This window comes from Dromaius novaehollandiae, chromosome 3 (assembly GCF_036370855.1).
Source record: "Dromaius novaehollandiae isolate bDroNov1 chromosome 3, bDroNov1.hap1, whole genome shotgun sequence".
NCBI classification, from domain to species: domain Eukaryota; kingdom Metazoa; phylum Chordata; class Aves; order Casuariiformes; family Dromaiidae; genus Dromaius; species Dromaius novaehollandiae.
The window spans coordinates 119,310,076-119,321,508 of NC_088100.1; the positions used below are offsets into that span (position 1 = coordinate 119,310,076).

Sequence of the window (11,433 nt, forward strand, 5' to 3'; positions counted from 1 at the left end):
TCTGACCTCAGTTTCCTAGTTTGTATGTGCACAGCAGTGGTACATTATGTGGAGTAATGATGAGCCTGAAACTAACTAATTCAACCTGGATGGGTCAGTCATAGGACAACCACTGGGCCTAGGAATGTTTCCACAGTATTTCTGAGCAAAAAGCTCTGGATCTAGATCTTCAGCTCCTGCTAACACCTCAACCAAATTTTAAGTGACCGTGACATACTTCCTAGGCACGTGACCCTTACTTGGAACATACAAATACTTAGAACATGGGTTAGAAGACAGAATACTATCCTCAAATGCCACAAGGCATTTGGTAAGAGCAGTAAAATTCAACAGATAGAGTGCTTAACTAAACTCCTGCTTAAGAAAAATTAATTAGAAATATCTCCTAATTAACAAAACACTAAATTAAAAAAACCCCTGTCAAGTCACAAATAGAGCATAACTGTACTATGCAATTGCTGCTGATTTCCTTACTGATGCACAGTTTAGAGTTATCAGAGGAAACTTTTCACTAGCAGCTCTGCAATTCAGCATCATATATATAGAAATAAAGTCCAAATAAAAAAATGCTGTATGAACTTTGAATTTAAAGAAATGAACAATACAGATTCTATTTTATACAATTTATCCTGGGTTTTATATAAACAACATTTGTAAATTATACAAAAATTATCTGAATTTACAATTACATTTTCTCCATTACAAATACAGGTCTTTTCCATGCATCTAAAAGGGTATGATCTTGAATAGGCAATACTGAGTAAATAGTATAAGAATAAATAGAATAAAGGTATAAAAGAGAACATCCACTACACCACCTGTCACTTCTGCTACTACTTAAAATATAATTGAAATATGAACAAATGACAAATACTCTTTACCTTAACGGGTTCAACATAGCAAGAGTCCTTAACTGTTGAAACCGTTACTTGAGAATCTTCTAACTGAACCACTTTATCTTCAGCAGATGAAATTATCAAAGCTGTAGTTTCAGAACAGTACGGAGACAAATGGAAATGTGTTTTGTTCCAAAGGTCAATGATCTTATTTAACCTTGCTTCAAGGTTAGTTCCATTGGTAGCTGTTATTCATATGTTAGTCATTTCTTTCTTGTACTGGAATAAAACAGTTCTACGGCCTTGTATTACAGTAACAAGATTCCCATCCAACTATAAAGGCAAAAAGGGCATCTGCAGTCAACTCCAAGACCCTTTTGCAACCCCATAAACCCAGGTTAAGAATTAATAGATTAAATCACAGTCTCGATTGCCTTCAAAACAGGCTACATTTTTATAAATGTTTAAAGGTTTGTAACAAAAATAGAACAGTTTTTACTATTGTATTTTGAAGAGGACTTGAAGTTTTTCACACTCACAGCTCAACAAAATCAGAAAACTATGAAAAACACAATACACCAAACATTCTACCACAAATACTGCTAACCAGAACATACATGTCAGTCAAAGTTTAAGACTACAGAGATGGATTGTTGAAAAAAATCAGGCAAAGAAAAATCCCAACTAAAGACAGACAACGTGAGGCCCTTTTCAAAAAGAGATTTATGGAACATTGTGGGAGTTTGGTGTGATAAACAATGAGAAGTATATATATGCAGTGGTGTGATCACTTGAGACTCCTGACTCTTCTACTCTCAAAATATCATAGAACATGCATCCATACCCCATCCTCTTTTGTGGAATGTGTACATATGCAAGGTAAAGCACAGGCAACACCATTTTACTTCTTTATCGCATGCAGAATCCTAAATACATCACAGTTGTTCTGAGATTATGAGGAGAAGAGCAAGAAGTGTAGAGTATGGACCTCAAGCACTAAAGTTGCTGGATGTAATTTCTTTGAGCAACGTGCATTCACATGATGGATGATTCCAAACCACAGGCCTCCATACAATTGCGCTAGGTGCCAGGTTGTGGAATCCTTCACAGAAATAATTGTAGAACCACTCTATCAAGTATCGCATCTGTGCTAGATGGCTCAGAAGTGGTGTAGCATTTAAAGAAGGCATGGATGGAATCACAAGTGGCTGCACCACTGGGAAACTGTAGAAATGAAATGCTCTGTCACTACTTGGTAGCTGAAATGAACACAAACTACTCTAGACATTTTCTATCTTATTTCTCGTGCATTCAGGAGAAAGAAGTGAAGCATCAGTGCCCCCACCACAGACCATCCTGATAAAAAGTATTAAGAGAGAGGACACGTGTATACCCACTTTATGACTACACATACAAATCACACGTACTTCTTGAAGACAGAACCATGATTAATGTAGCAAGTGGTTTAAAATGCCAAACTGACATTTTATTTTGTCTAATGACATCGCCAACAAAAAACATTTGATTTCAAAAGTATCACTGAACTTTAAATATGAAATACAATCACAATATATTCTTTCATTTATCTGCTTCAGTGTTTATATCTTACCAGCTATGAATCCACTTATTTTAAGCATTAATTTCTTCAATTTTATTGCGCACAGACAAATGCGTTATATTAAGCAAGTCTTCAAAATATGGAAGGCAGTCCTTCTGATAGTTAAAGCTTCTGACTTTGATCATATAGATGTGTTTTTGCTAGTTAGAGACAGAATTTCTTTTATATCATTTGTATACTTACTTAGAACATTCTTGAAATCTTCCTTCTGTCGTGTTAAGACTTCAATGTTTGCAATTTTAGCATTATTCACCATGCTACAATAATGTACTAGCTGTCTGCTGAAGGAGTCTATTTGTGCCACTGAACTACTATCTGCAGATTTAACTCTTTAATCTGCAGATCTCTGCAAAAGAAAGAACCACAAGTTTTATTTTGTGCAATAAAAATGTCCAACTTTTAATTGCAACCCATTGTCTGAGACTTGTTAGGATTCTGTTAATGTAAGGATTACTTTAACACATTAAACTTGCAATTGCAATATTCCTGAAGCATATACAGTCATAGATAAGATGAGCAGGAATAAGCAGCTCCATTTCAAGCAGTTACTTAAACCTCTAAATAACTGCAGTTTTGAAAAATACCATTATCAAAAAGACAGACTGCTGTAAAGTGCACAAAATTGTATTTTCTTACGTTTATTCAGCTTATTATACTGTACAATTATTTTAAACTCTTTCAAAGCCTGTCTAAAAATTCTGTTTACTGATACCAACATTTCCGGTATTCCATCCTTCAGGTTCCCTCTCAGTGTTTTGTTTCTAGAACGTTAACTTCTCAAGACAGATATTCCCTTATTTTATAAAGAAGTGCACACACTTCTAGGGCTTAAATATAGATTTTTGAAATTATTCTTCTACAGCTGAAATACCATTGCCACTTAAGCTACTTTTCTTAACATACATTGTTTTGGTAGCATAGGTCTGCTCCTAGAAGTAACTCTCAATTTGGCCATAGTTTTAGATGCTATTTTTGCTTTTTTGTTGTCTTTTCCAGAAAATTGCATTATTTTATGTAAAGGATAAATGAAGATTGATAGATGAGAATCTTTCTGAAATGCTCAGATTATACATCTGAGAGGAAAAAAGGTTAATAATTAAGACAAATATCAGTATTTAATATACGATACCTAAAGAAATAGCATAAATAACGTCTGTTTTTCCTAAAATTCTCCACATAACCTACTACAATTTTTTTTCTAATACCAATAACAACAAGGAGATCACTAAATCAATATGACTTTGCAAGTAGTGAAACCTAAAGGCTGTTCTGGCTAATTTGCTAATTTCTTCATTTCACATATAAAATTTTGGCACTCTAGTTGGATAGAATGTGGATGTATACTTGTGGCTCTGAGTTTCCAAGAGTGTAAACATGAGCTGCTTGCTTACAAAGTGATAAAATATTTTGAGCTTCATTTATTGTATAAAGGAAGTGAGAGAGAGTGTAAAATTATGCATAAAATCCTTGCAAGAAACTTGTATTTCCTCTCTTGATCTGGTTCCTGTTAGAGAGGTAAAAGGATTGCTTCTAGTAAGGCTACAGCTTGTATTATTTTCATTTTAGACTAAGCAGAAACACTCAGAGGTCTTCAAATTTCTTTTGTTCATGTGGATGCAACACTAAGAGTATTGACTTCAAAAAGGTGGAATTCAGGTTATTTTTATTTTTGTTGACATTAGAGAATAATAGAGTCAGAAAGGCCTAAACAACTTCAACTGAACTGCTTGAAAATTTTGTTTTTGCATTCCTGACATCCTCCAGTACCGTTTTTTGCCAAAAGTTAACCTCTGCAATAACAAATGTTAATTTTTCCCTCAAGTAATTTTTCAATGAAAGCTAACAAAGAATCCCAAATGATAAATTTGTATCTTGTCAAGAAGACAATTTGGTATTTCCATTTGTATTATCAAGTTATTATTAAAAAGCTTCTTTTATTATTATTATTGTTTTACTTGACAGTCTTTGCTTTCTTTGGCAAGATCTTCCTGAAAGTAGCAATCTTGAAAGGACCAACGCATTGGGTGTTTGCCAAAATAACATGGCTATGTCTAGTAAGTTCCCATTAACAGATGATCTAGGAAACCTTAAGCAGAAGTGGAAGTAATATCCATTAGTTGAAGTTTGTATTGGCAAGCGGTAGCTCCAGAGTAGATGTTACCACAATAGTCTTGCAAAAACACAGACTACTATCAAGCACTATAAAAAGACAGTTTTCTTGTGCTTATTCATCATTTTGACTCCTCCTAGAGCAGTCACTCTTGGTTGGCAATTAAAGAAAACATGGTCTGGACCCAGTTTTTGTTACTGCTATGGTTCTTGCAGGGTTGGGGAATTCCTCTCAGGCCCTAAATAATTCAACGGGTAATACTGCATGTGTATGGCTGAAGACCAAGAATAAAGCATCACATTTTTTCTGAACCTAGTATGACAGATATACTAGATACTAGAATTAACACAAAAATTGAGTACTAGATTACAAATCACTGTAGATACTAGCAAAGGAGAAGTTGGTACTGACACCATAAAAAAGAAAAAAATGCTGGCGCTCATTAGTAAGTCCTCAGAACAAGCAGAACATGGATGATGCTGATATCACAGGGGATCAGTGATGAACTATGCAATGTCATGGAGGAATTATTATGAATAATGGCACTGTAATAATCAGTAATAAAATTACTGGGACTTAAACCACTGTTATCACAGTTTCAAAAACAGCAGTCAGCAGCAAATAACCACTAAGATACCAAACACCGCTCTGGGGGTTTTTATGATCAGCTGCTGAATGGACCCTTTTTCAGCTACTTCAGATCAGTCAGGCTAGCAGAATTATGGACCTTTGAATCTAAAAGGCATTAAGGAAGATGGCTAGGAAACTGGTGTCTTACTTAGTTACCTAAAGTTTTTGGGTTTTATTTTTTGTTTTTTTTTTTTTAAAGTGGAGGACCTGTTTTTACTACTTGTGTAAGCCCTTGAACAACTAGCTACAGAACTTTCTCCATGAGGCATAATCTGATGTTCTAGACTAGCAAGCCTGGACAGTTGTCAAGTGCTTGGTCTTTTCTAGAAGATCTATCTATCTATCTATCTATCTTCTAGAAAAGACATAACATTCCCTTAAACTCTCTCTACTCTTGGAAAAGAATGTACATAGATCTTAGACAATTTTGTCTGAGTTAACATAGCCAGTACACTGTTGTTCAATGGCATAGATAACAATGAATAATCCAAAATGTGAGAATTTAGGCTAAATAAAGTCATATCAAATATTCCTTTATTTAACAGAGATGACTGTTTCTTAGTAACAGTGTTAAAATACTTCACACTAAGTTTCAAGAAGGATATTCAAAGTGAGGATGTCTCTTCAGTGAATGCTCCTGATAACAAAACCTTTAGCTCAAATTCTCTGGGGGAACACACACCAAAAAGGAGTATTATGATGGGAAGAATTAATATATTAAATGGGCTAAGATTGCAACCTCCTAGTTTGGATAAACAAAGCCATTTCATGGTCTCCAAACAAAAATGTAGCCACTCTGGGGTTTCCTTTTTTTTTTTTTTTTTTTTTTTGTTATCTATCTGTGTAAAGGTATATGTGCACCTTTGTGTAATAGGCAGAAGAGAAAACAAACTGTGCAGCTATTTAATTTCTGTTACAGTATATTGTGTAGACACAACCAGAGAAGCAAGAAGGGAGTACCAGAGACATACACAGATGTAAGCCACAGATATAAGATGACCCTAGGAAATACCTAAGGGGTGACATGAAAATTAAAAGCACTTCAAAACAAATGAAATGAAGACAAATATAATTACTAGGACCTTAGGTCTTCTTTAGTTTATATTTTTTACAATTAAAAAGATTGTCTCAGGAAAACACCCAACTGCAATACTATTTGCACGACTCAAAATACTTAAACTGCTCAGGTAAAAATGGACAATACAGAGCATGCATATGCAGAAAAGAATTATTTGCTGAAGGCTGCCGGTAAATTCTCCTTATATTCTCTCTAAATTTCTTTCCTTTGTACAGCTCTCTCCCCTAGAATAGAAGGGAGGGGGAGAGGAAGAAATGGAGGAATGTCATCCCTCTTCCTTGGATTTGCAGCTATAAAGCAAGCCTAATATATTACTCAAGGGATGCTGACATAAGTTCTGTTAGAATAAATAACTGATCATAAATACACTAATAGCATGAAATCTTGTGCAACAGGGAAGAGAAATAAAAAGCAATTAAGTGATTTGCCAAAGTCACACAGCCAGTTATTGAGAGATTTGGTAGAATTCATGTGCTTCATTAAAGCACAGAATCTACCCAGTAGAGAGTAGTGCCTGTAAATAAACTGTATTTCTCATTCACTATGACATTACATTTTCACAGTTAACGCAGAATTATCCCATATATTTTAGGGCATTTAAACAGCCCTAGAACCAACTTTAATGCTAAGCTTACTTAAGGCTGGAACTCCAAACCTCTTCAAGCTAAACACAAATCATATCAAATAGACATACACAAATATTACTTGACCTAAACATTGTAAGCTAGATTGTTTTACTGAACAATGAGAGAAGAAATCAGTCAATTCACACAATGATGATCCAAACTTTTTAAAGGCTTATATGATGCTTACATCAAAAAGTATTTGAATCTCAAAACAAAAGCTGGCAAAGAATTAAATCTGGTAAGATGATGAACCACCATCAATATTATGTCCATCTTCTTTCCTCCCTTGTTATTATCACTGTCTCACTCAAACGCATTTTCCCAGTCTTACCTTTATTCTTATGCTATATTCTCTTCTCCTATATATTTTTTAAGATATGCTTTTTGTTTATGAATCAAAATTTTGTTTATGAATACCAGTAGTATTTTCCTTACAACTGTTTAGAAAACTCTCTTCTATTGGGAATTTAATAAAATCTGCAGAAAATGATGACATGCTAGGAAGAAGGCAGCATGTTAACAGAAAAAAATTCTAGCACAATTTTCAACTGAAAAGATAGTTTCTATACCAATGTACTCCAAAGTTAGACATCTAATCACAACCTGAATTTAAGTCTAAAATCAGGCTTACCCTCCAGTTGTTAACTGCTCTCCGTTATGTGATTCAGGGTTAATCTCTGCGCCTGTTATGTAACAAAAATCCACAATGCAATGATTTCAATAGCTTATTTGGCTTCTTTTTTTTCTTCCAATATGAAAAACAAAGTCAAAAAGTGGATATATTTCTTCTAAACAGAGATGAGTACAGGGGAAAAAAGAGCAATAAATTTGTGGTCTTCAAAGATAATGAAACCAGGTTCCCAAGGATTTGTGACTTAGATCCCTTAACTTCAGCACCTATGCTACAGGCACACAGCAGTCTCAATGCCCTCCCATATCTCCTCCCTATGTGCCTAATCAAATGGCAGCCCATGATGGGTCTGTTTATGTGAGGATTGGCTGCCACATCTTGAAATATATAAAGGGTGAATTTCTAACAGCTTATTACTCAAAGACTTTTACTTAGGAGTCCTTCCTCTCTCTAGTCACCAATTACAACAAAAGCTCATAGGAAATTTGCATCCTTGATATCCCTAACTTTTGATCAATTTAAATTAAGTTTGATTAATATATCAAATATAAGAGAAACTGTAAGACGAATGTGAGAGGATATACAAGAGCATCTAATATAAGAGGAACTGACGGACTGACTATGCAGTTGCACTAAAATGTTTCTTTAGAAAAGTGCTATCTATATGCATATCCATGCAGCAGCCACCTGTATACAAGCATTATTAGCAAGGAATTTTTTACCGTTTGTGGCCCTCTCCTCCATGAAGGAGGGAATACTTTGTCCCGTTCTTAGATTCTCTCAGTCAGAAGAGCCAGCAAGAAGGGTGAAAGGAACAATTCTGAATGTACAGATAATGTTGCGAATACACAACCCATCTTGAAGGAAAGAAGCTAGAGGACATTTGCCTTTGAGTGTTTATGTACACGTTCTCATTGTTAATAACACTAACCAGCATGTCACTATGGATTTACCTACGGAAGTCCTTCCCTAGTTCAACAAAACTGAAGGACTACTTTTCTGAAGGCAGAACCAATTTGTTAAGTTTTAGCAAAAGTACAATGCTTAGTTGTATTTTTTTATGCAAACAGAGCCCTATGTGGTAAGCCTGAGGACATACGACTACAGGAACATGCTGCAGAGAAATCACAGTTTGTTGTGCTGTAGTAGAAAAGGCCCTTATTGAAAATGGCTCCTAATAACATGTTTTCATGCAGTCAGTAATTCAGTGAAATATTATCTGTGGTGAGACAGATAAATACCTGTATTTATCAGTAGCGTGCAAAAGGAAAGTGGGGTACTTTTAAAAGGCTTTATCCTATTGATACAGAAAAAGATAAGATATGCCTGAAGCACGCAAACAGTCTCAGAAGACGAATAAGATAAATTACTCTCCTGAGATAACAAGAGTCAGAAAAAGAATTCTGACTGAAAAATACATAACAGGCATCAACCACTACAGTTTGAATCTTCTGGCAGAGCTTCCCCCTACTGCTGTCTTCACTGATGAATGGAACAAAGAGACAATAGTTCTAGTTTGTTTTATAACAACATGGGAAAGACTAGAACTCAAGATCCCACTGAGGAATCAGGTCTCTGTTGGGGAGAAGAGCATTAAATCTAGCTAAGCTATTCAGAAGACTGCCAGGAATAGGATAAGAGAAAATGAAGTCTCTTAATCATGGAATACAAGAATGAAACAGAACCCATCAATCAATCAAAAAGCCCAAGTTCTTTAGTTCAAGAAATCCAGAAGCATTGCTACGGAAGTTCGGTATAAGCACATTAACCTAGCTATCAAAGACTGTATATGTAAAGTTGAGAACATACATACTGATATATCTAGTTGAGTATCACCATAAAGATTAGGCAGAAACAGATAAATTAGTGGCTGAAACACTGTTCTGATCTGCAGAAGACATGGTGAAATGAGCAACATTACAGAAGGAACTGGTAAACGAGAACTATGAACTTCATTCCATTACTTGCTCGATATAAAAGCTGTAAATTGTATTTTCCTGATATTCATCCTCTAAGTACAAACTATTTTTGCAAATTACAAGCACTTCTTTAATTTCACAATATTTCATGTTATAAATGTTAGCTAAAAAGCCAGATATTGTGCAATTTGATCGTGGGACAATGGATTTGACTCCCAGTTAGTATTCTTTCTGACAAATCTGATAATCCTTACTTGACATGCACAAATACCTACTGAAATAAAAAGCAGATATTCAACAAAGATTAAGGAAACTACAATATTTCTCAGCTGCTTCTGATGCAAAGAGGGATAGTGCCATCTACTTTTCACATAGAAGCAGTAGTCCATGACCAGCAAGAGGAAAACAACGGGGATTATTCAAACCATCTATTTACATGTACATAAACTGAGGGTTAAACTAGAAGTCTAGGCTCCCTATATATTAAATAAAGCATTTAATTTAGGAGCTTTCCACTGTCTACATAGGAAATTGAGGCTCTTACCTTGGAAACTTAAGTTCCATACCTAGAGTATAATATCCACCAGTGTATATAAACTCATGGACTGGAGCATAAGAGATCTTTACAGTTTGCCTTTTATTCCCGGAAACATGCAGAGGCTAGCCACAATTCCACGCTTCATTCTTCAGATTTGGCCCCACAATTCTATTGCATATGCTTATTTTTCAGGCTGCCTTACCTTATTAATATCAGCTACAGTAACTACTTCAGTAAGTACTTAAGGTTGTGATGTCTGGTTCGTCCCTGGATGACAAAATGGTTCTTTGTATAGTCCCACAGAGTGCTAAATAAAATCATTAGATCCTCCTGAAGTTTCTCTGCATCGAACAGGCTAGCTGTTCTTCATAAGTGTTCACATAATTCCTGAAATATTAACAAGATTAAAAAAATGAAAAAAAAAAAATTACACTGATAGCATTTCCAGAAGCCCTGTTCTAAGCATCTATCATACATTCTGTTCTAGCCCAATCTCACATCTCACATTGTGATTTTAATTGGTCTTATCATCACTCAAAAAGAAAAATGCATACTTGCATTAGTAATTTAACATCATATCTGTCAGCCTTATAGGCAGCTTCAGCTGAGAGGAAGACTAAGCAAGCATTATTTAAAGCAAGAATTTGATAGTCCACTGGTCCAATACAAAATAAGAAGGAAATCAGATCTGAAGAAATCAGTATAAGCAAGAATGTTTTAAAACAATCCTTCCAACCCAAAATGCCAAAGTAACTTTGTAAGATTATCATTCTTTTCATCCGAACCAGGAACATTACTGGAACCTTTAAATAACCCCATAAGCAGATGGACCACGTTGTGCACTAGTTTACAGAGCATATATTGGAAGAACTTGTCCATTAGCTATAAAAATCTTGAAAAACACTTCATCACCTGATACCATTCACCTATTTCAGCATCTTCTGGTTTTATTTACTTGTCCATTGGTACAAGCTGAAAAAAAATGTTTAACTCCCTTCTTTTCTGATACCTATAGTATTAGAAATAGTACATTAGCAAACAGATTAATCATTGTATGTTACAGACAGCACATCAAATACTTCTTTTTTTGTATATTTATTTTGCATTTTTCAGAAATGTAGAAGTGCAAAGGCAGAGACACCATGAAAATTCAGATTAGACTTCGGACTTGAAAGAAAGTTTCAAAACTTTCAATAAATTTGAATGACTAACAAGGATACCTAGTACAAAAGAATCAAAAACAGAGTAGCAAAAAAGCTTTAAAATAAAATTAAAGCCTATGCTTAGGATTTGAATATATTCTTATCTTTATTTCAGCTTTCACTCTTTCCCACATATAAAATTAAAGCAATCTAGAGACTATTACTGTACTAAAAATCACAGTTGTAAGCCCTTATCTATTTGCAATTTATCTAAATTAACCCTCCCCCTTTTTTTAAGGATGACT

The 11,433-nt window shown here is 34.8% G+C and overlaps 1 long non-coding RNA gene across 1 annotated transcript; it reads right to left on the minus strand.

Moving 5' to 3' along the window:
- Window positions 1-535: 535 nt before the first annotated feature.
- LOC112980074 (uncharacterized) lies at window positions 536-11,228 on the minus strand. Its single transcript, XR_003258339.2, has 4 exons — window positions 10,189-11,228; window positions 7,530-7,581; window positions 2,638-2,800; window positions 536-2,060 (listed from the first exon to the last, which is right to left on the minus strand). It is a non-coding gene; the product is annotated as an uncharacterized LOC112980074 (long non-coding RNA).
- Window positions 11,229-11,433: the final 205 nt, after the last annotated feature.